Raw genomic sequence first — 24,008 nt, forward strand, 5'->3', positions numbered from 1 at the left:
CACTACTAACAATCCACATACATGCACACAACCCCACATGCAGCCTCTCACATGCAATACCCCAAACAGCCCCACACATACACACACTACCAAACACACAATGTGACATATCCATCCACACACACAATTCCACAAGCAGCCCCAATACACAGCCCACATTCATAGGTATCATACACGATACCACAAACTACTCATGAACATATACAATATAATAGCTCATATACGTACAAATACAAAGATACAAAGCAATTACAGTATAAATAACACAAGCAGAATACATACACACCTCAATTTAAAAAAAAATAGAATCGGCACGCTACGGGACATCACAATCCTATATGGGCACAGCGCTGCTAAAAGGTTGCCTACCCCTGGTCTAAGGGTTTTCTAATAATCTCAGATATTTTAAAGATTAAACTCACACCATCTCCAGAAAAAGCTTTATTACATTAAATCTGGATGGTATAAATAAGTGAGGCAAACCTTGACTATCTAGAACTTTATGGCCACAAAGTTAGTAATATCAAGAATGTGGAATAAAAAACAGGAAATTTCACTGATAGCTATTTTAAATCAAGTACATTTTCAATGCGGTATGGAGAAAAGCTAATTTTCGGCTCTTCAAAGCTTTGGTTCATATATAAAAATTTGGGAGCCTTGGTAAAATTCAGATCTTAAGTGCTATATTATCTGACTTTTCTTTCATTCTATTTTTCTTTTTTAACTTAGATCCATATGGTAGGGGGGGGGGGGGGGGGACTTTGACAGGTCGGGCAGACCATGTCTTGTCTTGTTGTATTTTTTACGATTTGTAAGATGCCACAGAACTTATATAGAGAGGATTTTTTTTACATAAATATCTAGTTGCATAAAGTATGAATTGTTTAGGCAGCTTGGTTCTGTATAGTTGGAGAATTGTACTTAGAATAACTGTTTTATAGAGTAATCAATCTCTGATACTCAAACTATGCATGAGAATAATATAAAAATAATAAAAAAAATTAAATCTGGAATTTAAAAAATAAATAAAAATGTACTTCTCAATTCATAGTGTGAGTTTCTTTGACTGCACAATAACTGTCACCAATGGCATTCTTCATTCATCTGTGTACAGAAAGCCCACAGACATGTACAGCTACCTCCACAATTCCATCCCAATTACACCAAACAAAGTGTCATCTACAGCCAGGCTAGGAGGGGACTAGGGGAGCGATGTAGAGGTGTCGGTAGGGGGGTTAAAAAAAAACCTCACATACGGCCATGACAGCGATGCTGTAAACAGAAATATCGTGGAACAAACACATTGCTAAAGTATCAGAAAGCCCTCAGTCGTGAACACATGTAAACTCAGAACAGCTTGGTTACTAAAGGGTTAAAATATTCTGACTGATTTCACCTTAATAAACATTTCCTGTTTCAGCTTGTCCTTCAGACGGGGTCCAGACCTGGATTCTCCTGGATGGGAAATGCTATTATTTTTCAAAAGAGAATAAAACATTTAATGAAAGTATTAATATTTGTAAATCGTGGAACTCTTCACTGGTGTCAGTGGTGGAAAAAGACAGCGCTTTACAGGTAATCAGAGACCTATACAGGTAATCAGAGCACCATACAGGTAATCAGATTGCTATACAGGTAATCAGAGAGCTATACAGGTAATCAGAGCACCATACAGGTAATCAGAGCACCACACAGGTAATCAGAGACCTATACAGGTAATCAGAGCACCATACAGGTAATCAGATTGCTATACAGGTAATCAGAGAGCTATACAGGTAATCAGAGCACCATACAGGTAATCAGAGCACCACACAGGTAATCAGAGACCTATACAGGTAATCAGAGACCTATACAGGTAATAAGAGAGATATACAGGTAATCAGAGAGCTATACAGGTAATCAAAGAACTATACAGATAATCAGAGCACTATACAGGTAATCAGAGAGCTATACAGGTAATCAGAGCACTATACAGGTAAACAGAGATATACAAGTAATCAGAGGGCTATACAGGTAATCAAAGCACTATACAGGTAATCAGAGAGATATACAGGTAATCAGAACACTGTACAGGTAATCAGAGAGATATACAGGTAATCAAAGAACTATACAGGTAAACAGAGATATACAAGTAATCAGAGGGCTATACAGGTAATCAAAGCACTATACAGGTAATCAGAGAGATATACAGGTAATCAGAACACTGTACAGGTAATCAGAGAGATATACAGGTAATCAGAGAGCTATACAGGCAATCAAAGAACTATACAGGTAATCAGAGCACTATACAGGTAATCAGAGAACTATATAGGTAAACAGAGATATACAGGTAATCAAAGAACTATACAGGTAAACAGAGATATACAAGTAATCAGAGAGATATACAGGTAATCAAAGAACTTTACAGGTAATCAGAGAGATATAAGGTAATCAGAGTGCTATACAGGTAATCAGAGAGATATGCAGGTAATCAGAGAGATATACAGGTAATCATAGTGCTATACAGGTAATCAGAGAGATATATCGGTAATTAGAGCTCTATACAGGAAATCAAATAATTATACAGGTAATCAGGGAGATATACAGGTAATTAGAGCGCTATACAGGTAATCATAGTGCTATACAGGTAATCAGAGAGATATATCAGTAATTAGAGCTCTATACAGGTAATCAAATAATTATACAGGAAATCAAATAATTATACAGGTAATCAGGGAGATATACAGGTAATCAAATAATTATATAGGTAATCAGAGAGCTATACAGGTAATCATAATGCTATACAGGTAATCAGGGAGATATACAGGTAATCAGAGCACTATACGGGTAATTGGAGTGCTATACAGGTAATCAGAGAGATATATCGGTAATTAGAGCTCTATACAGGAAATCAAATAATTATACAGGTAATCAGGGAGATATACAGGTAATCAGAGCACTATACGGGTAATTAGAGCGCTATACAGGTAATCAGAGCACTATACGGGTAATTAGAGCGCTATACAGGTAATCAGAGCACTATACGGGTAATTAGAGCGCTATACAGGTAATCAGAGCACTATACGGGTAATTAGAGCGCTATACAGGTAATCAGAGCACTATACGGGTAATTAGAGCGCTATACAGGTAATCAGAGCACTATACGGGTAATTAGAGCGCTATACAGGTAATCAGAGCACTATACGGGTAATTAGAGCGCTATACAGATAATCAGAGCACTATACGGGTAATTAGAGCGCTATACAGGTAATCAGAGAGCTATACAGGTAATCAGAGCACTATACGGGTAATTAGAGCGCTATACAGGTAATCAGAGAAATCACCTAACATATTATTAACATGTACCTGTCCTGGTCTGCAAATTTTACTTTTAATCACCATAAACATCTAATCACAAGTTGTGATAACAAATTTATAGATTTTTACATCAATGTAAATAAAAGTGTGGAATTTATCGTGTCAATCAGCTGTCAGCACTGTAGAGTCTGAGATGTAACTCCTGCTTTTTCTGCAATTTCTCTGAGTATGACATGAATTTGCTGGGATGTCCCCTCCTGGGAAGTTTGGCAACAATGAATGTTTTCCACTTTTGAATAATCTTTCTCATTGTAGTGTGGTGGAATCTCGGTAAAAATAAATTTAGTAGGCCGAGATTACCACGTGGCATGTGTACGTGCATATGCTGACGTATCGATCAGTTGGTTGCACGAGGCAAGATACGATCAGTAGTGTACGGAGCATGTGCAAGAATACAGGATATAGTATTCCCCCTCCTCCATTGTGCTGGACAAGCCATGCGGTCAAACAGGAAGTTAATTCTTATTTGTGTTGATTGGTTAAGAGAATGTGCGGGTGGAGCTTAATATGGGAGGAGTTATATGCCTATATAAGGAGCCTGCACTATTGTCCGGGGCTCAGAACTTGCTGTATTTTGGTGACGTTAGTCCCTCTGAGTCCCGATCGGTGATCCAATAAAGAATCTCTTCCTTCCTGAAGAAACCTGTGTCCATCTCTCTGTGCTTGGCTTCCGTCAGTTTCTCCGGTATCATTTGGTGCATTGGCCGGGAAGCTCATCGTTCAACGGTAGCTGAGAGGCAGAGGCGTGAGACGGTCTATCTTTGCCCACGTTCTCTACGGCTGCACCCCTGAACTTCTGCGTGGACCTCCCTTCGTCTCGGCGCCACTGGTCTGTTGTCCAGGAGATCATCGGCCTCTACGTGAGAAGTGCTGGGGTGTCCCCGTCGATGAGTGTGAACTCAGGTTCAGGAACGAGGAGGTAAGACAACTGCTGTTTTAGACGGCAGGACCCACTAGGGGTATACCGATTGTGCGGTAGGCCCAAAGGGGTTTTGAATCTGTGTATCTGCCCCCTCTGTCGGAGGGAAGGAGCGAAGGCGCACCGCTCGATCGAACGCTCTTTAGTCAGACCGTTTGATTTTGTTAGTCAGGCGGGGTCCTGGTGTAAATAGCCCTAGCCGGACACCGGTGTCTTGTCTAGACTAGCATTCTAGGGTGTATATTACGTTCGCTAGGTCGGAGGGACCGGGAGACTAAGCGGCGCCTGTGTAAATTCGGTTCGCTAGCTCTCAACCTATCTGGGCTAAGTGGGAAGGCGTGTAAATTTGGAACCCACTAGACTTTTGATAGTGCGACTAAGAGGCGCCTGTGTAAATTCGGTTCTCTAGCTCGCTATATGTGGTGATTGGGCAGTGTGGCTAACCAAAACGGGTGTATATAGTTTTAGGTAGTCCATCAAGGTACTGGCCAATAGTTTAGTTGGGAATTGTAAATGTGTTCACGATTGTTTAGTAAAGTGTATATCTTGTTAGATAGCGCGAGCTCAGCCGTCTAGCGAGAGTGTTAATAGTGTGTTGCTGTATCATAGTGCACGGTACCATAACCCTGTATATTTACTGACACTGTATATAAGTACTAATCATTGTCGTCCATTGCATGTTTAACACCATAACCACTAATAATTGTATTGTGACCTTAACTTGTGCTTTGACCTATGCTAACCGTACTGTAACCGCTATTTGTAAAAGACGATGTTACTGGGGTGTGTTATAGACGGGTAATTCGTATATAGAGAATTATAGCGTGGGTGACTGTATAGTTACGCCAAAGGGCATAATATTGATTATATAGTGACTGGTGTAGCAGCTGTGTGTGTACGGGAATTCCCTGAGTGTTTATTGTTATTGTGTACGTTTCACTTGGTAACCGTACCACGTGGTGCTGTTGCCAGAGGAAACGGGTGTGACTGTTGAATAAGTACGCGTGTATAGTATTCGTTGTCGACGACGTTCCATTGTTAAGTATGGGTGCGTCGCAGTCAACGATCCCGGATCCCTTAGGTTGTATGGTGAAGAATTTTAAAAAGGGATTCAAAACTTGTGATTTTGGGGTTAAAATGTCTCCTGTACGTTTGGTCACTTTGTGTACTAGGGAGTGGCCTACTTTGGTTGCGGCATGGCCGCCACGTGGCAGTTTGGATCCAACTCTGGTACAGCGCTTACACGTGGCTGTATCGGGTAGGCCTGAACTTTACGGCCAGTTTCCTTATGTTGATTGTTGGAGACAGGCCGTAAATGACTCGCCAAAATGGCTCCGGACATGCCACGAGGAGCAGTGTCGCCTCATGGTAGCTAGGACTTGTTCGTCCACTAGGACTGGTGTTAGGCCCATTTTGGACACGCCCCCTGAGTCCGAGATCCCTATGCCGCCCCCTTACTTTCCGTTAAGAGGAAGTGACGCAAATGCAGGAAGACCTGCAGCCCTCCCCTCATTACCCCCATCCACTTCCGCTTCCTCCTCCAGTACAGGATCCACCCCCCCTCGTACTAAATCTCCCCTTCCGGAATCAGAACCAACCCCCATTAAAAACGAATATCCTGATTTGGCGCCACTTCAGACTTCCGGTCAAGCTTCATCTAGCTCGACTCGGAGTGTTTTATTTACCACCTTTTCCCAAAACCAAGCTCCCACATCCCCATACCCTATTTCTCCCCGACTGGAACCCATGACTGACGCCCCTCCACGTAGCCCCATACAGACCCGACAGTTGACCGGTGCCCACTATCAGATGCCTCTTCGTCTGAATCCCGGGTCAGCCTATATCGATGCCGCAGGTCAAATGGCACACGCTGACCCTGTCTTCGTATATGTCCCATTTACCACAACCGATCTTTTAAACTGGAAGACCCACAATTCCTCGTATACCGAGAAACCACAAGCTATGACTGATCTGTTCACCTCAATAGTACAGACACATAACCCGACATGGGCTGATTGCCAGCAGTTATTAATGACTTTATTTAACAATGAGGAAAGGACAAGAATAAATCAAGCAGCCATTAAAGCATTAGAGGATAAAGCCCGTACTTTAAACCAAGCTAATCCATCAGCATGGGCCGCAACACATTATCCCAACACCGATCCCGATTGGAACGTAAATGGTGCTGATATGGCTCAACTCAGAGCCTATAGAGACGCTATAATTGCTGGCATGAAAGCCGGAGGAAAGAAAGCCATTAACATGTCGAAGACAGTTGAGGTGATTCAGAAAAGCGATGAAGCGCCCAGTGTCTTTTATGACCGATTATTGGAGGCATACCGCTTGTATACCCCCTTTAATCCGGAAGACGCAGATAATTCCCGAATGGTGAACTCCGCCTTTGTCAGCCAAGCTTACGGAGATATTAAGCGCAAGCTACAAAAGTTAGAAGGGTTTGCAGGTATGTCAATCACCCAACTAATGGAGGTAGCGAATAAGGTTTATATGAATAGGGAAACAGAAAGCAAGAGGGAGGAAGAGCGCAAGATGCGTAAAAAGGCTGATATGCTAGCGGTAGCGATCGCAGGCGTAGATAGACGGGGCCCAGATAGAGGCGATAGTAGATGGAGTAGGGAGCCTTTGAGTAGGAATCAGTGCGCGTATTGCAAGGAAGAAGGGCATTGGAGGAACGAATGTCCGCAAAGAGAGCAGTACGAGAGAGACCTACCCAGGGCAGGCTACGGAAACTTTAGAGGCAGAGCGAGAGGTAGAGGAGGCCCCGGAGGGAGTAATGGTTATAGAGGGAGTAATGGGAACAGAGGAAGTGTTAGGGAAGACAGGTATATTGCAGCGCAAAGGTCCCGCGATAGAGAAGGTAGGGGCTTCATAGGATTGGCTGACACGGTCATGGAGGACTATTGATACCGACCGGGCTCCATCCCCCTTGGTCGAGCGGAGCCTATGGTCGATGTATCAATAGGGGGAAAAAGGAGTGCGTTCATGATCGACACTGGTGCTGAACATTCAGTGGTGACTAATCTAGTTGCTCCTCCATCTGGAAGGACTATTACTGTGATAGGAGCAACTGGAAGAAGTGCTGAAAAACCGGTTCTTAAAAGTCGACTCTGTACATTGGGAGGCCACGTAATAAAACATCAATTCCTTTATATGCCTGAATGTCCAGTCCAATTGCTGGGACGTGATATGCTATCAAAATTACAAGCGCAGATTACGTTCCTACCAAATGGAACAACATCTTTAAAGTTTAATGGACCTTCAGGTATCATGACATTATCTGTACCAAAGGAAGAAGAGTGGCGACTTTATACAGCGTTGACTAGCCAAAACCCTAGGAGTGATGAGACATTATTTAACATACCAGGAGTTTGGGCAGAGAACAACCCACCAGGACTGGCCCGCAATATTCCACCTATAAAAATTGAACTAAAACTTGGGGTTTATCCAGTGAGCCTAAGACAATACCACATCCCGCAGAAGGCTAAGAAGAACATCCAATCCTATCTGGATAAGTTCATACGGTATGGTATCCTAAAATTCTGTACTTCCCCCTGGAACACCCCATTGCTGCCTGTTCAAAAGCCCGGTACAGATGAGTATCGACCTGTGCAGGACTTGAGAGCAGTCAATGATGCGGTTGTTAGTATACATCCAGTTGTACCCAATCCATATAACCTGCTTGCTTTAATTCCGGGCGGGGCTACTTACTTCACAGTCTTAGATCTCAAAGATGCCTTCTTTTGCCTCTGAATTGCCGCAGAAAGTCAATGTATTTTCGCTTTCCAATGGGAGAACGCTGTAACGGGCTCAAAACGCCAAATGACTTGGACAAGACTACCCCAAGGGTTTAAAAATTCACCTACCCTATTTGGTTCAGCCCTAAGTCAAGATCTACTGGATTTCGAGTCCATCCCAGGAGAGTGTGTCTTGTTACAATATGTAGATGACTTGTTGATAGCAGCAGTTACAAAAGAAATCTGTCAGCAAGCAACGCACGATCTACTGCACATTCTCTGGAAGGCAGGATACAAGGTGTCTAGAAAGAAGGCTCAGTTGTGTTTGCCAACTGTCAAGTATCTGGGATTCCATATCTCTGAAGGTCAAAGAATTATGGGGCCTGAGAGAAAAGAAGCTGTCTGCCAAATACCAATACCCAAGAATAGAAGACAAGTGCGAGAATTCTTGGGGGCAGCAGGCTTCTGTAGGATATGGATTCCCAGCTATGCGATGCTAGCAAAACCTCTGTACGCAGCTATCAAAGGTACAGAGCACGACCCCTTCTTATGGACCCAAGAACAGCAAACGGCATTTGAAGATGTGAAGAAGGCTTTGATGAGTGCCCCAGCATTAGGTCTACCTGATCACACACGACCATTCTACTTATATGTACACGAGCAAAGAAGAATGGCTGTGGGAGTATTGACACAGTACTTGGGATCATGGCAAAGACCTGTTGCCTATATGTCTAAGCAACTGGATGCAGTGGCCAGCGGACTTCCACCTTGTCTAAGAGCCGTAGCTGCAGCCGCCCTGCTAGTAGCTGAAGCCGATAAACTCACTCTGGGTCAAGAACTTTATGTACGAGTCCCACATGCAGTACAGACGTTGTTGGATTACAAAGGAAATCATTGGTTTAGTAACAGCCGTATGACCAAGTATCAAGCAATGTTGTGTGAAAACCCAAGAGTGCATTTAGAGACTGTAAACACCTTAAATCCAGCTACCCTTTTGCCACAACCTACTGAAAGTCAACATGATTGTTTGGAAGTAATGGATGAAGTATTCTCAAGTAGACCAGATCTTCGTGATTTTCCCATCCAGAACCCCGATGTTCAATATTATACTGACGGCAGTAGTTATGTGAAAGAAGGGATCCGCTATGCAGGATATGCAGTAACAACAATAGACAAGGTGATAGAAGCTCGGCCACTGGCGAAAGGAACATCAGCACAAAAGGCAGAATTAATAGCACTAACACGAGCGTTACAATTGGCTGAAGGTTTAAGAGTGAATATCTATACGGACTCTAAGTATGCGTTTTTGACCACTCATGCCCACGGAGCTTTGTATAAATAAAGAGGACTACTGAATTCAGAAGGCAAAGAAATCAAGTATGCAGCTGAAATCCTACAACTATTGGAAGCAGTGTGGGAGCCGAAAGAAGTCGGTATCATACATTGTCGAGCGCATCTGAGAGGAGATGGTGATGTAACCAAGGGAAATCGGATGGCAGATAGTGCAGCTAAGCGTGCTGCTGAATCAGGAAGACAGGAGTATGTGGGGCATATAGCTGCTCTTATACCAACTCCACTGTCCCAATGGACTCCAGTTTATACAGCTCAAGAAGAGGAGTGGTTAAAGACTGAACCGGGAAAGTATCTGGAGAACAAGTGGTATCAGCTAGAAGATGGAAGAATAGTCATACCAGCATCACTAGCGGTAGAAATTGTCCAAAATTATCACAACGGGACACATTCTGGGAGAGACAGTACTGAAGAATCTCTCACAAAACATTTCTACATACCAAGATTGTCCAACTTGACTCAGGCCATTGTACGAAGATGTGTAACGTGTGCTAAAAATAATGCAAGACAAGGACCAGTAAAGCCACCAGGAGTCCAGTTTATGGGGGGACTCCCCATGTCCGATCTACAAATAGACTTTACAGTGATGCCTAAATCGGGTGGACATCGTTACCTGCTGGTAATTGTGTGCACCTATTCAGGCTGGGTAGAAGCATGTCCTACTCGTACAGAGAAAGCAGGAGAAGTTGTAAGATTCCTGCTACGAGAAATAATACCCCGATATGGACTACCCTGTTCTATAGGATCGGACAATGGTCCAGCTTTTGTTCATCAGTGCCTACAACAACTGACTCATATGCTTGGTATAAAGTGGAGGCTTCATACTGCATATAGACCCCAGAGTTCTGGTAAGGTAGAGAGAATGAATAGAACTATAAAGAACCAGTTGGCTAAAATGTGTCAGGAAACCCAACTTAAGTGGAACGTTCTCTTACCCATAGCTCTATTGCGAATCCGCAGCACCCCTACCAGAAGGATGGGCCTCTCTCCTTTTGAAATCATGTATGGGCGACCACCTCCCGTACTTGGTAACTTAAGGGGGGATTTGAGTCAGTTGGGAGAAGGAATTACTCGGCAGCAGGTTGTAGAGTTGGGTAAGACTATGGAGGAGGTACAGAAATGGGTACAAGATAGATTACCTGTGAATATTTATCCCCCTGTTCATAGTTATCATCCAGGAGGTCAAGTGTGGATTAAAGAGTGGAATAATGTACCGTTAGGGCCCAAGTGGAGAGGTCCTTATGTTGTTCTTTTGTCTACCCCTACAGCGATAAAAGTAGCCGAAGTGACTCCGTGGATACATCACTCCAGGGTTAAGCCAGCAGCAGTCGATTCTTGGCAAGTTACAGCAGATCCAGAGAATCCCTGCAAGATCCGGTTAAAACGCACTACTCAGTCGGAGTAACGAGGAACTATTGTGGATTACAAATTTTATTATTTTTGGGATTTGGTGCGTGAGTGAGAAGGCCATAATAAAGCCTGTCCGCTTACCAACACATAGTGTATAAGCCAGGAAAGTCTCGAAGGGACACCTGTGAAGACGAGCAGAACTCCATTCCCTGCAGCCCTCACAGCCTGGAAGCTGAGGCGCCATCGCACGGACGAAGACTGAGGATGACGGCGAAAGATGTGCTTTTGATAGTGTTTATTTATATGTGTTTTTATATTCAGGAAGGTAGAGGTACCGACACTCCTAGCTGTGAGGTATGCATTAAGACTACGAGAACAGGTAACCATATTTCCCAAACCCTAATTTGGCATTCACAATACGAGTGTAAAGGAGATGTATCGAGATGTAGATACTTAAATATAGACTATAGTGTGTGCCATTTAGGAGTAGGAGAACCTAAGTGCTTCAGTCCGGAGTATCAACCTCGTACAATTTGGTTGACTCTCAGGAATGGAGATCCTCAGGGGACCCTAATTAATAAGACGGTGTTAGAATCCGTACATTCTTCGGGTGTTCTGCTATTTGATGCGTGTAAAGCGATATCGAGTGGTAGAAAGCCGTGGAATGTATGTGGGGATCTTAGATGGGAGAGGACGTATGGGTCTAATGATAAATATATTTGTCCCAGTAGTAAAAATAAATATGTAAGTCCTAGATGCCCAAATAAAGACTATAACTTTTGCCCATATTGGTCTTGTGTGGGGTGGGCGACTTGGGGACAGACAGTAGATAAAGACATGATAGTGACTAAGTTGCCGACTAGCCCATATTGTAAGTCTATGGAATGTAATCCCATCCATATACTTATAAATAACCCCGATAAGTTCTTAGACAAATATGGCAATTTATTTGGGTTTCAGATATACGGGACGGGTTTAGATCCTGGGACATTATTGTTTATAGGGATAGAGACTGATACGGTATCCTCCCAAACTCATCAAGTATACCATTCCTTTTATGAAGAGATGAGTATAGATAATAAGATCCCCCATAATGCTAAAAACCTGTTCATCGATTTAGCTGAAAGTATTGCCGGTAGTCTTAATGTTACCAACTGCTATGTGTGTGGAGGTACTAACATGGGCGACCAATGGCCTTGGGAAGCAAAGGAGGTAATGTCCGGTTCTGAGGCAGTTGACCAACTAATATCTACACAAGCCGATTATCATATGAGTGTTAGAGGTAAATCTGAGTGGAGATTAAAGACCTCCATCATAGGTTATGTTTGCATAGCAAGGAAAGGAATAATGTATAATACTTCTGTAGGAGAATTAACTTGTCTAGGGCAAAAAGCTTATGATGATGATACAAAGAATACAACTTGGTGGTCGGCTTCAAATGTCTCAGAACCATCAAACCCGTTTGCTAGATACGCCAATTTAAAGAATGTGTGGTTTGATTTATCCATCACATCTACCTGGAGAGCCCCAGCAAATTTGTACTGGATCTGTGGTAAGAAAGCCTATTCGGAGTTGCCACAGGACTGGGAAGGGGCATGTGTGTTGGGTATGCTCAAACCATCCTTCTTCTTGTTACCGATTGAAACAGGTGAGACTTTAGGTGTTAAAGTGTATGATGTGAATCATAGGAAGAAAAGGGGACCCATAGAGATAGGCACCTGGGAAGATAATGAATGGCCTCCCCAGCGTATCATAGATTATTATGGGCCAGCCACGTGGGCTGAGGATGGTACCTTTGGTTACAGAACCCCTATTTATATGCTCAACCGTATTATAAGATTACAGGCGGTGGTTGAGATTATCACTAATGAGACATCACAAGCGCTCAATCTTCTAGCGAAGCATAACACCAGGATGAGGACAGCAGTCTACCAAAATAGATTAGCCTTGGATTACCTTTTGGCAGTAGAGGGAGGTGTATGTGGGAAGTTTAACCTGAGCAATTGCTGTCTTCAAATAGATGACGAAGGGCAAGCAATAGCTGAGCTTACTAGCCATATGGTTAAACTAGCGCATGTGCCTACTCAGGTATGGAAAGGGTATAATCCAAGTAGTTGGTTTGGTAGCTGGTATGAGTGGTTTGGAGGGCTTAAGGCAGTGGTAGGTGGAGTCCTACTGATTTTAATGTTGTGTCTACTCCTGCCGTGTCTTATACCCCTAGTAGTTAGGTCTGTGCAAAGCCTGATAGGAAGTATAGCAGAGAGGAAGGCTGCTGCACAGATAATGGCGATTTATAAGTATAAGGCTTTAGATCAGGGAGAACCAATGCAGGAAGATGAGTGTTAAAAGATTCACATCATAAGATAAGTCTGGTCTGGTTCAAGGTAACTTGCGGTGTATGCAAACCAAGGTTAAGTGATGCCTCAAGTAATTGTAAAATATCAAGAGGCATCAAAGGGGGGAATGTGGTGGAATCTCGGTAAAAATAAATTTAGTAGGCCGAGATTACCACGTGGCATGTGTACGTGCATATGCTGACGTATCGATCAGTTGGTTGCACGAGGCAAGATACGATCAGTAGTGTACGGAGCATGTGCAAGAATACAGGATATAGTATTCCCCCTCCTCCATTGTGCTGGACAAGCCATGCGGTCAAACAGGAAGTTAATTCTTATTTGTGTTGATTGGTTAAGAGAATGTGCGGGTGGAGCTTAATATGGGAGGAGTTATATGCCTATATAAGGAGCCTGCACTATTGTTCGGGGCTCAGAACTTGCTGTATTTTGGTGACGTTAGTCCCTCTGAGTCCCGATCGGTGATCCAATAAAGAATCTCTTCCTTCCTGAAGAAACCTGTGTCCATCTCTCTGTGCTTGGCTTCCGTCAGTTTCTCCGGTATCAGTAGTATGATGGGATTTAAATTGTTTGGAATTGGCCCTATAACCCTTCCCAGTTTGATGGGCAGCAACAATTGCTTCTCTAAGATCATTCCTGGTGTCTTTCCTCCTTGACATTGTGTTAACACACCTGAATGTTCCAGACCAGCAAACTGCTAAAACTTCGGCTTTTTTAAAGGTGGTCACACTTGCTGATGATCAATTAATCTAGGGCATTTGATTAGCAGCACCTGTCTTATACTTAGCCTTTTAATTCCTGTCGAATTTTTCACACATGGCTTCTCCATTTTGGCTTTATTACTGGTAAATAAATCATGACACGGGGTAATATGCCATGTGTTTATCGGAGGTTCTATTTACCTAATGTTAAGACCTGCTATAGAATCGATGATTGTTATTATGTTATGGGGGCGTACTTTCTTATTCCCATAACTGTACATAATCCTCACAAAAAAACAAACAAGTGATTAATCGGTGGGTTTAAGTACACACAAGGGTTAATGATGGATAAGAGGCACAGAGAATAAGAAGATCCGCTGATCTACTGCCCTAAGTAAAAGCATTAGTTTAAAGCTATGCAGCCCCAGGAACGCAGTGTCCTGTGATTTATCTTACTCTACCAACATTCAGTGCGCACTTTGGAACGCCCACTCCATCTGATCTGAAATCTACGACTATACATGACCTCTTCAAAATCTCTCACTGAGACCTGTCTGTCTCCCGCTCCTGCTTCCTTCTCTTTCATTTGGCTACAATTCTCCCACACTCCCAGAACAAACAAATGTAAAGGAGCCGGTGTCGGCATCCTTCTCTCCACTCAATGTACCTTTTAACCAAGGCTGAAACGGTCGTCTGGGGTTGCTGTGTCTCACGTGCAGAGGGAACTTGCTGGCATTTCGGATCTGGACTGCCCGTATGGGTGGGACCAGTCTGATATGTTTCAGAGAAGTTCTCTCTGTAATGGCACAAGATGAGCAAAAAACAGCTTGAGAACTGTGCGGGGACCGACCGAAGGGCAGGCTATTTCAGCTGCTGCCCGTTCTCAGTATTCTCTTGCGACCCATTTTTTACTCACCACAATTTTAAAGGGATAATCCAGACGTGGACCCCTTGCTCACGGTGCCTAGGGAGATATCAGCTATGCCTCACTGATGATGCCTAACAAGGCTGAAACGGTCGTCTGGGGTTGCTGTGTCTCTCGTGCAGAGGGAACTTGCTGGCATTTCGGATCTGGACTGCCCGTATGGGTGGGACCAGTCTGATATGTTTCAGAGAAGTTCTCTCTGTAATGGCACAAGATGAGCAAAAAACAGCTTGAGAACTGAGCGGGGACCGACCGAAGGGCAGGCTATTTCAGCTGCTGCCCGTTCTCAGTATTCTCTTGCGACCCATTTTTTACTCACCACAATTTTAAAGGGATAATCCAGACGTGGACCCCTTGCTCACGGTGCCTAGGGAGATATCAGCTATGCCTCACTGATGATGCCTAACAAGGCTGAAACGGTCGTCTGGGGTTGCTGTGTCTCTCGTGCAGAGGGAACTTGCAGGCATTTCAGATCTGGACTGCCCGTATGGGTGGGACCAGTCTGATATGTTTCAGAGAAGTTATCTCTGTAATGGCACAAGATGAGCAAAAAACAGCTTGAGAACTGAGCGGGGACCGACCGAAGGGCAGGCTATTTCAGCTGCTGCCCGTTCTCAGTATTCTCTTGCGACCCATTTTTTACTCACCACAATTTTAAAGGGATAATCCAGACGTGGACCCCTTGCTCACGGTGCCTAGGGAGATATCAGCTATGCCTCACTGATGATGCCTAACAAGGCTGAAACGGTCGTCTGGGGTTGCTGTGTCTCTCGTGCAGAGGGAACTTGCTGGCATTTCGGATCTGGACTGCCCGTATGGGTGGGACCAGTCTGATATGTTTCAGAGAAGTTCTCTCTGTAATGGCACAAGATGAGCAAAAAACAGCTTGAGAACTGAGCGGGGACCGACCGAAGGGCAGGCTATTTCAGCTGCTGCCCGTTCTCAGTATTCTCTTGCGACCCATTTTTTACTCACCACAATTTTAAAGGGATAATCCAGACGTGGACCCCTTGCTCACGGTGCCTAGGGAGATATCAGCTATGCCTCACTGATGATGCCTAACAAGGCTGAAACGGTCGTCTGGGGTTGCTGTGTCTCTCGTGCAGAGGGAACTTGCTGGCATTTCGGATCTGGACTGCCCGTATGGGTGGGACCAGTCTGATATGTTTCAGAGAAGTTCTCTCTGTAATGGCACAAGATGAGCAAAAAACAGCTTGAGAACTGAGCGGGGACCGACCGAAGGGCAGGCTATTTCAGCTGCTGCCCGTTCTCAGTATTCTCTTGCGACCCATTTTTTACTCACCACAATTTTAAAGGGATAATCCAGACGTGGACCCCTTGCTCACGGTGCCTAGGGAGATATCAGCTATGCCTCACTGACAATGCCTAACAAGGCTGAAACGGTCGTCTGGGGTTGCTGTGTCTCTCGTGCAGAGGGAACTTGCTGGCACTTCGGATCTGGACTGCCCGTATGGGTGGGACCAGTCTGATATGTTTCAGAGAAGTTCTCTCTGTAATGGCACAAGATGAGCAAAAAACAGCTTGAGAACTGAGCGGGGACCGACCGAAGGGCAGGCTATTTCAGCTGCTGCCCGTTCTCAGTATTCTCTTGCGACCCATTTTTTACTTACCTTTCAACCAATCATAATTTCAGATGACTTAAAGGTTGGCAGACAATGTAATAGAGCAGTGGGGGGAAATGAGCAGCTCTCACTTCCACTCAGCCCTGCCAGTTTGAAAGATGCCCCTGCTGACACATGCCCACCGAATGGGCTAAGGTTATGGGACCCTGATGGGCCCCCATGGCAATCCAGAATTGTTGTGTGCAGCAGGCCCAAGGTTGCAGTATATTGCATACAGGCCACAGTATGTTGCATACAGGCCACAGTATGTTGCATACAGGCCACAGTATATTGCATACAGGCCACAGTATGTTGCATACAGGCCACAGTATGTTGCATACAGGCCACAGTATATTGCATACAGGCCACAGTATATTGCATACAGGCCACAGTATGTTGCATACAGGCCACAGTATGTTGCATACAGGCCACAGTATATTGCATACAGGCCACAGTATATTGCATACAGGCCACAGTATGTTGCATACAGGCCACAGTATATTGCATACAGGCCACAGTATATTGCATACAGGCCACAGTATGTAGCATACAGGCCACAGTATATTGCATACAGGCCACAGTATATTGCATACAGGCCACAGTATGTTGCATACAGGCCACAGTATGTTGCATACAGGCCACAGTATTTGCATACAGGCCACAGTATATTGCATACAGGCCACAGTATGTTGCATACAGGCCACAGTATATTGCATACAGGCCACAGTATATTGCATACAGGCCACAGTATATTGCATACAGGCCACAGTATGTTGCATACAGGCCACAGTATATTGCATACAGGCCACAGTATATTGCATACAGGCCACAGTATGTTGCATACAGGCCACAGTATATTGCATACAGGCCACAGTATATTGCATACAGGCCACAGTATGTAGCATACAGGCCACAGTATATTGCATACAGGCCACAGTATGTTGCATACAGGCCACAGTATGTTGCATACAGGCCACAGTATATTGCATACAGGCCACAGTATATTGCATACAGGCAACAGTATATTGCATACAGGCCACAGTATGGTGCATACAGGCCACAGTATATTGCATACAGGCCACAGTATATTGCATACAGGCCACAGTATATTGCATACAGGCCACAGAATATTGCATACAGGCCACAGTATGTTGCATAAAGGCCACAGTTTATTGCATACAGGCCACAGTATATTGCATACAGGCCACAGTATGTTGCATACAGGCCACAGTATTTTGCATACAGGCCACAGTATATTGCATACAGGCCACAGTATGTAGCATACAGGCCACAGTATATTGCATACAGGCCACAGTATATTGCATACAGGCCACAGTATGTTGCATACAGGCCACAGTATATTGCATACAGGCCACAGTATATTGCATACAGGCCACAGTATATTGCATACAGGCCACAGTATGTTGCATACAGGCCACAGTATGTAGCATACAGGCCACAGTATATTGCATACAGGCCACAGTATATTGCATACAGGCCACAGTATATTGCATACAGGCCACAGTATGTTGCATACAGGCCACAGTATATTGCATACAGGCCACAGTATATTGCATACAGGCCACAGTATGTTGCATACAGGCCACAGTATATTGCATACAGGCCACAGTATATTGCATACAGGCCACAGTATATTGCATAGAGGCCACAGTATGTAGCATACAGGCCACAGTATATTGCATACAGGCCACAGTATATTGCATACAGGCCACAGTATGTTGCATACAGGCCACAGTATATTGCATACAGGCCACAGTATGTTGCATACAGGCCACAGTATATTGCATACAGGCCACAGTATATTGCATACAGGCCACAGTATATTGCATACAGGCCACAGTATGTTGCATACAGGCCACAGTATATTGCATACAGGCCACAGTATATTGCATACAGGCCACAGTATATTGCATACAGGCCACAGTATGTTGCATACAGGCCACAGTATATTGCATACAGGCCACAGTATATTGCATACAGGCCACAGTATGTTGCATACAGGCCACAGTATGTAGCATACAGGCCACAGTATATTGCATACAGGCCACAGTATATTGCATACAGGCCACAGTATATTGCATACAGGCCACAGTATGTTGCATACAGGCCACAGTATATTGCATACAGGCCACAGTATATTGCATACAGGCCACAGTATGTTGCATACAGGCCACAGTATATTGCATACAGGCCACAGTATATTGCATACAGGCCACAGTATATTGCATAGAGGCCACAGTATGTAGCATACAGGCCACAGTATATTGCATACAGGCCACAGTATATTGCATACAGGCCACAGTATGTTGCATACAGGCCACAGTATATTGCATACAGGCCACAGTATGTTGCATACAGGCCACAGTATATTGCATACAGGCCACAGTATATTGCATACAGGCCACAGTATATTGCATACAGGCCACAGTATGTTGCATACAGGCCACAGTATATTGCATACAGGCCACAGTATATTGCATACAGGCCACAGTATATTGCATACAGGCCACAGTATGTTGCATACAGGCCACAGTATATTGCATACAGGCCACAGTATATTGCATACAGGCCACAGTATGTTGCATACAGGCCACAGTATATTGCATACAGGCCACAGTATATTGCATACAGGCCACAGTATGTTGCATACAGGCCACAGTATATTGCATACAGGCCACAGTATATTGCATACAGGCCACAGCATGTTGCATACAGGCCACAGTATATTGCATACAGGCCACAGTATATTGCATACAGGCCACAGTATATTGCATACAGGCCACAGTATGTTGCATACAGGCCACAGTATATTGCATACAGGCCACAGTATATTGCATACAGGCCACAGTATATTGCATACAGGCCACAGCATGTTGCATACAGGCCACAGTATATTGCATACAGTCCACAGTATATTGCATACAGGCCACAGTATGTAGCATACAGGCCACAGTATGTTGCATACAGGCCACAGTATATTGCATACAGGCCACAGTATATTGCATACAGGCCACAGTATATTGCATACAGGCAACAGTATATTGCATACAGGCCACATTATATTGCATACAGGCCACAGTATGTTGCATACAGGCCACAGTATATTGCATACAGGCCACAGTATATTGCATACAGGCCACAGTATGTAGCATACAGGCCACAGTATATTGCATACAGGCCACAGTATATTGCATACAGGCCACAGTATATTGCATACAGGCCACAGTATATTGCATACAGGCCACAGTATGTTGCATACAGGCCACAGTATATTGCATACAGGCCACAGTATGTTGCATACAGGCCACAGTATGTTGCATACAGGCCACAGTATATTGCATACAGGCCACAGTATGTTGCATACAGGCCACAGTATATTGCATACAGGCCACAGTATATTGCATACAGGCCACATTATGTTGCATACAGGCCACAGTATATTGCATACAGGCCACAGTATGTTGCATACAGGCCACAGTATATTGCATACAGGCCACAGTATATTGCATACAGGCCACAGTATATTGCATACAGGCCACAGTATGTTGCATACAGGCCACAGTATATTGCATACAGGCCACAGTATATTGCATACAGGCCACAGTATGTTGCATACAGGCCACAGTATATTGCATACAGGCCACAGTATATTGCATACAGGCCACAGTATGTTGCATACAGGCCACAGTATATTGCATACAGGCCACAGTATATTGCATACAGGCCACAGTATGTTGCATACAGGCCACAGTATGTTGCATACAGCCCACAGTATATTGCATACAGGCCACAGTATGTTGCATACAGGCCACAGTATATTGCATACAGGCCACAGTATATTGCATACAGGCCACAGTATATTGCATACAGGCCACAGTATATTGCATACAGGCCACAGTATGTTGCATACAGGCCACAGTATATTGCATACAGGCCACAGTATATTGCATACAGGCCACAGTATGTTGCATACAGGCCACAGTATATTGCATACAGGCCACAGTATTTTGCATACAGGCCACAGTATATTGCATACAGGCCACAGTATGTTGCTTACAGGCCACAGTATATTGCATACAGGCCACAGTATATTGCATACAGGCCACAGTATGTTGCATACAGGCCACAGTATATTGCATACAGGCCACAGTATGTTGCATAAAGGCCACAGTTTATTGCATACAGGCCACAGTATGTTGCATACAGGCTACAGTATATTGCATACAGGCCACAGTATATTGCATACAGGCCACAGTATGTTGCATACAGGCCACAGTATATTGCATACAGGCCACAGTATGTTGCATACAGGCCACAGTATATTGCATACAGGCCACAGTATATTGCATACAGGCCACAGTATGTTGCATACAGGCCACAGTATATTGCATACAGGCCACAGTATGTTGCATACAGGCCACAGTATATTGCATACAGGCCACAGTATATTGCATACAGGCCACAGTATTTTGCATACAGGCCACAGTATATTGCATACAGGCCACAGTGTGCTGCATACAGGCCACAGTATTGCATACAGGCCACAGTATGTAGCATTCAGGCCACAGTATATTGCATACAGGCCACAATATATTGCATACAGGCCACAGTATTGCATACAGGCCACAGTATGTAGCATACAGGCCACAGTATATTGCATACAGGCCACAGTATGTTGCATACAGTCAGGGCCGGCCTTAGGTGTGTGCGAGCTGGCTGGCCAGGATTATAAAAAAAAAAAAAAAAATGTAAATATAGTGGCGGGGCGGAGCTTCTGTGTGGTGGGCGGAGCTAAAATTACATAGGGGCGGAGCTAAAAGTGCCAGGTAACTGCTGCAGGGGAAGCAACAACCAGTCTCCAGAAGCTGCACTGCCTTCACTCCTCCATATTGATTAGAGGAAACTATGTGTGATCGTCTGCCTGTGTGTATGTGGCTATCTGTCTGTGTGTTTGACTGTCTGTCTGTGTGTGTCGGTGTGTGACTGCATCTGTGTGTGTGTGTGTGTGTGACGGTCTGCCTATGTGTGTCTGTGTGTATGACTGTCTGCCTGTGTGTGTGTGTGTGACTGTCTGCCTGTGTATGACCGTCTGCCTGTGTGTGTCTGTGTGTATGACTGTCTGCCTGTGTGTGTGTGTTTATCTGTGTGTGACTGTGTGCTTGTGTTTGTCTGTGTGTATGGCTGTCTGCCTGTGTGTGTGTGTGTGTGTGTGTATGACTGTCTGTGTGTGTGTATAACTGTCTGCCTGTGTGTGTGTGTGACTGCCTGTGTGTGTATGTATGACCGTCTGCCTGTGTGTGTCTGTGTGTATGACTGTCTGCCTGTGTGTGTGTGTGTGTTTGTCTGTGTGTGACTGTGTGCTTGTGTTTGTCTGTGTGTATGGCTGTCTGCCTGTGTGTGTGTGTGTGTGTGTGTATGACTGTCTGTGTGTGTGTATAACTGTCTGCCTGTGTGTGTGTGTGACTGCCTGTGTGTGTGTGGCTGTCTGCCTTTGTGTATGCGTATGGCTGTCTATGTGTGTGGCTGTCTGCCTCTGTGTGTGTGTGTGTGTGTGTGTGATACATTACAGTGGATCTCTGGTATATAAAATGCACATTACTCTGTATTTTATAGTTAGGAAACTCGGTGATACGCTAATAGACACATTACTTAGAGTTGTGTTGTTGTGTAGTGTATGATCTTGTCACAGAGCTCCACATTACTGGGAGTTTTATTGTTGTGGAGCTCTGTGATAAATGGAGAAGTAGCGCATTAATACAATTTTTTTTTTCAAAGAGATCAAGGTAAATAAGTATAATCCAGAGCTCCAAAGCAAAACCACTCACAGTATTATGTGACACTTAGTCTGCTCCTCTGTAATGTATATCGCGGCTATATCTCGGGATAATCAGAGGGCTGCCGCAGATTACCAGAGGGCACTGCAATTCTCTGATGAAGTACCCAGTGGAGGGGCAGACCAGATTCAGATCAGCATGCCCCTCTCCCAACTAGGTAACACCAGGAAAGGAGGAATGAATATTTGTTTTTAAATCATTATTAATTTAATAAATTCCCTATACAATCACTACACTCCTATACACACACACTATACATGGATGATGGGGAGGAGGGGCACTGTAAAGATTTTTCGCCCAGGGCGCCTAAAGGCCTAAGGCCGGCCCTGCATACAGGCAAGACTGCCATCAGAAATGTTAGGGCCCCTAACACAGCTCAAGGTCTGGGCCAGCACGTCCACCCCCAAGAATACCCACAGGGCCCGCCCTTTAATACGCCAACCGTGTCTGCTCCAGAGTCTGCCAACAAAGATGCAGTGTGTTTAAAATGGATGCAGTTGGAGGTCCGAGAAGATGGCAGCCTAATCCGTGAGCTCCCCGCATGCTCTGCACAATACCTCACCGACAGCACAACCTAAAACCTAAAATGGGGAAAACTAACCGCACATAAAGTGCCCAGCGGCCAGTGGACACTCCGAAGGGCAACCCAACCCCATCCGTGAAGCACTTTCTGGTGCCACAGGCGGACCTGGATCAACAGGCCTCGAGTGACTCCACGGCCTCCGGCCTTTCCCACCCGCGATCACCGCAGGGAGAGCTGACACATGAGGTCTCCCCCACATTCACACCGGAGCTGATCTCGCTGATACAGCAATTACCTACAAAGGCAGACCTGAAAACGGCGAACGCTGAACTCCGCAATTCCATAACCTCTGAACTACATGCATTGCGTGAAGAGATTCAAGGCCTTAGCCAGAAAGTGGCCCAGCTAGAAGCAGACAGTGACCACATGGCGGCAGCTCAGACGGCGAACACAGACAGATAGCAAACCCAAAATAAGGTACTACAGCAAATGGTGTTACACATAGAGGATTTAGACAACAGGGGAAGGAGACAAAACATACGCTTAAGAGGGGTACCTGAGGAGCTGGACAAGAGAACACCGATACAGACCACGTTATCAGAGTTATTCAATAAATTACTTGTCCGGCCACTCCAGACACCTATAAACTTTGTGCGAGCACACCGCGCACTGAGGCCTCAGGGTCCCCCAGAAGGCCCAGCCAGAGACATCATCTGCTGCCTGGAGAGCTTTCCCCTGAAGGAGGAGATCCTCCGCAAGGCCAGGGGCGCCGACAAAATATTACTAGAGGGCTCAGAGGTACACTTGTTTCCAGATTTATCCCCTGCAACCTTAACATTCAGGAAGGCGATGAAACCCCTAACCAGACAACTACAAGCAGCCAACATGAGGTACCGTTGGTGCTTCCCCACGGGCCTACAAGTCGCAACGCCCAACGGCCCCTTTACGGTCCAAAGTGAAGAAGACGCCGCAGCACTCCAGAGGGAGCTCCACCTGCCATCAGAGTCACTGCAATGGCCGAATCCACTGAACTTTTACGCCTTCGGCCCCAAGCAGCAGGGCACAGGCCCCAGGCCTCAACGAATAAGACCCCCCCGCGCACAAACAATCAGACCGGCGGGGACGCCTAACTGAACACCGCGGGTCTCCTCATTCTTGGGATCATACCCCCAGCAAGACAGACTATCAGGCAAATACCAGCTTTAGTAAATAACTTTGACTGTACGGACACGTTGGGACCCCCATAAACAAACTTTCTTTGCTTTTTGACTGCAGTGACGCTTTGACCCTGTGCCTTATA

General features: G+C 44.9%; 1 long non-coding RNA gene across 1 annotated transcript in view; it reads left to right on the forward strand.

The window, feature by feature from the left end:
• The first annotated feature begins 1,450 nt into the window (after positions 1–1,450).
• LOC134612344 (uncharacterized) overlaps positions 1,451–24,008 on the forward strand; it is a 50,245-nt gene continuing 27,687 nt past the window's right edge. The window contains exon 1 of the long non-coding RNA XR_010090924.1: positions 1,451–1,575. This is a non-coding gene — a long non-coding RNA (uncharacterized LOC134612344). The remainder of the gene's footprint in view (positions 1,576–24,008) is intronic.

This window comes from Pelobates fuscus, chromosome 5 (assembly GCF_036172605.1).
Source record: "Pelobates fuscus isolate aPelFus1 chromosome 5, aPelFus1.pri, whole genome shotgun sequence".
Classification (NCBI taxonomy): Eukaryota; Metazoa; Chordata; class Amphibia; order Anura; family Pelobatidae; genus Pelobates; species Pelobates fuscus.